Source organism: Ursus maritimus, unplaced genomic scaffold (genome assembly GCF_017311325.1).
Source record: "Ursus maritimus isolate PB19 unplaced genomic scaffold, ASM1731132v1 scaffold_10, whole genome shotgun sequence".
Taxonomy (NCBI): Eukaryota; Metazoa; Chordata; class Mammalia; order Carnivora; family Ursidae; genus Ursus; species Ursus maritimus.
Genome location: NW_024423344.1, coordinates 29,703,795 through 29,707,562, shown reverse-complemented (window position 1 = coordinate 29,707,562; position 3,768 = coordinate 29,703,795).

The following is a 3,768-nucleotide window of genomic DNA, read 5'->3' as shown; positions in this document are numbered from 1 at the left end:
TAAGGAATAGGAAACCAATGAAAGGTTGCTGGCACGGAGGGAGCTGGTTAAGTCTCCATTTTTAGATGGACCAACCCTGGTAGCTTTCCTCGAGAGAACGGAGCAGGTGCCAGACTTTGTAAGGAGCAAAGTGTGTCTTGGGAAGGAAGGCTGTCTCTTGAAAAGGTGCTCCTTTTTCAAAGTACCATAATTAAACAGAAATGTGGGAAGTGAATAATTCCCTTCATAATTAATAATAGAGTTATGTTGTGTTATAAGTCACAAAATACCCAAGGAAGTCAATTTAATAGAAAAAAATATTGATGTTTTAAGGGCAAAGGGGAGATTCAAGGTTGGGTTAAGGGTAGAAATGACAGACTCAAATTATGTTCAAGGAAGAAAACTAAAGGCCTATTTTGAAAGAGAAGAATCAAGTGTACAAAGGAAGGACATTTAGTAAAAGAAGACACTGCAGAATATAAACTTTTCACAAATTGGTACTAATACCTGGGTTACCTTTAACCAGGCCAATCTAAAATGTAGCCCAGTTTGCTGTGCTGAATCTTAACTGTGTGTGTGTACTGTGTATGTATATATTATATATGTGAGATATTTTTTTATTTTATGGGTACTCATGTAATTTTCAGCAATTCTATAAACCAATCCTATGGACATCACAGGTTAATTTTCAAAGTCCTCATCTGACTCAGACTGGAAGGGCTCCTATACAGCCTTAGATGTGATAGTTGCTGCTGCAAAAGCACAAAGAAAATGAAGAATGGTCATGCCGGGTTCCAGTAGTTTCTATGTTATATTAACATATCTCACTAAAATATGCCAACATACGTCCACTGCCATTTTAAAAACTTGTCAAAACCTCATCCTTATACCTCCTTCCACCACCACCTCAAATAAATGACACTAGAAAAGTAAATACATTCAGAATAATCACTTAACCCACTCAACAGTTTATTTCTTACACCAGATTTTATTGCACTCTGAAATACAAGCTGCATTCTTACAAAATAGAAATTCCTTGTGTGGAGGTGATAAATTAATTTCTGTATAAGCTGAATATGCTGGATGTTTTACGAACATTTTATAGAAAGGGTCACAATATTTTTTAGATTTAACTGCCTTATTGAGGGGGGAAGAGGGAGCTGACAAAAGTCTACATGCATAGATAGTCCTAGTAGCATATCTGAAACATGAAGGTGTAAATTTGAGTCAATGATGCAAACGTTAGCAAAAACATTTTACAGGCACAGTTGAGTTTTGGTGTTTATAGAAGGAAGGTGAACTCCTTCTGAAGGGCTTTTGTACATATATGCATGCTCACACCTATATGCATATATAGGTTACACGTTGAAAAAGCCCAATATAATATTCAGAATCAAATTTACGAACAGGTTAAGTTAGTGTTGCCTGATTTTTAACAATAAAAGGAATCACTACAGATTTTATTTAAACTGTTACATTCAAAAGTAATCAATTTCCATACAGTTTTTAGGTACTTACCTCGTAAAGGTAAGTACATTTATATATACATTTATTGCATGGATAACCTAAACCTAGCAAATAGCTGGTTTTAGGCTTACTGAATCTTTTTCATGTCTTAATAGTTTTTAAAATCAAATATATAGGAGTCAGTCATTATTAGGGTACACGTTATCACCAGAGTGATAAAAAATCAGTAATGGGACTGGAAATAGTATACCCACGAAGCTATAACTAAGTCCTTAGATTAAAACACCAAATTTACTATAAACTGTTTAAGAGGTATTCCCCACTAAATTCTCTGTATAAGCTTAGTAAGAACTTTACAGATGTTCTTGTCATAGTCCTGTTCTCTGTGCCTGCTCCTTTACAAAAATTCTCTTCACATCAAATTCCTACAATTGAATTAGAAACCCAGAAAATTCAACCTTTTTTCTCAGATGGCTACAAAAATCTGAATAACAATGAGACAGCTTGAAATAACCTCTATCTACTTTTTTAAAACTAGAACTGTATTTGTAAATTTACTTCCAAATACTTAAAAAAACAAAAAACAAACCCACAAAAAAACCCAAACATGATTTTGGTGGCTTTCTGTCTTTCAGAGTTCCAAGGTGTGGATTATTTCATTGCAAGAAGTTCTCTTTTCAACTGTTATATATTCCATTAACCTAGACTATTATCCATTTTTATATAAAGAGTCCACTTTATACTGACATAGCCAAAGATCTGGAATAAACTACTCAAGCATGAACTTTCCTTTAGCGGAACATAATGCTTTTTAAGGCAAGTGCTTTCTTTTCAATTAAAACCGTATTCCTGCCTGTTACTGAGTTAGCACAGTAAAGAAGATCTCCACAGGATATATGATACTCAACCTAACACACATGATACTCAACCTACTCAACCAGCCCCGTAATTTTTAATATTCACTTAGCACCTATGCATAATCAGACAGCAAGTATCTGAGAACATTCCAGTTGCTAAAGAAGAAATAATGCCTCATTATACACCAGTATTATGCCATGGCTCTCCATGAATACTGAGTTTTCTAATATTCTCTGCTCGATTTTAATATCTCAGCAGTGATAAGCTAGCATCTTATCCAAATATTCTCAATTTGTTTCACTTCGAAACAGATTTCTTTTCATCATGTGCAATACCACAGTTATACAGATTCAATGAGTTTATCATAATGACCTTAAGGTTCTAATAATGACAGAGGAACAAAAATAGTCATTGAGCGCCTCTCCTCTGCCTTTACATCCATGTAAGAGGGAAACAAATTCTACAAAGGAACAAGCCCCCAAGCAGCTGAAATTTATAGGAAATAAGGCATTAGAGAACATTAAGTTCTAATATCACTTCTTTGGTCTCTCCTCTACCCCCTTGAAATGAGTGTTTCTTAAGGGCAGTGCCCTTCACACTTCAAAATCACCAGGTCATTAAAAACATGGATTTTTCCCAGCCCTATTCCAAACCTACAGATTCAAAATCTCAGGAGAGAACCTGAGAAAGCCTACATATTAAAAAACAAGCTTCCCAGGTGAGGGTTATTCCCCACTGAGAACCACCATGCTATATATTATACAGAATATCTAATGCTTTAATTTTGAGTTGCCTGATATTTGGGGCAACTGTCAGAAAGTCAGTACATGTTAGGGGAAATAAAATTTTAGGTGAGTTAGATTCTGATTCAATCACCAGCTATGTGTCTGAGCTATGTTAATGAATTGTTATGAAAAAAAACCCCAACAATATTATGAGTATACTCTGGAAAAAAGGCTTCTGTAAAACCAAAGGTTTGGACTAGACAGTATTTAAGATTCATTCTAGCTCTAAACTTCTGATTTCATTTTTCTTTGTTTTGTCTCCTCATATTGACAGGGGATGAAATGCAAATACATGTTTAAGGGAGTAATAGGTACCAAAGCTATTTCTAGTCTTGGCAGATGGGCCATAAAAACATGCTCTGCTGATCTGATTTTTACAATTCTATTAAACATAAAACCCCATACCACACTTATTCTTAAGTCCCTATTCACAACCAGTCATTTTATTTAATTCAATTTTGACTCCGTATCTATTCCGCTATAAACTAATATTCCAGACAAGAAATAGTTTGCTGAACAAAGATTACACTAAAATGTGATATTACCGTAATTTAACATGGAAAGGGCAGGTGAGTACAGAGACTGAGGACTTCCCATATACCTATTCAGTCATGTAACAAACTGAAATTCATTCACATCAACACTTCCAGATTGACAGAGTAAAACTCCACAACAATCC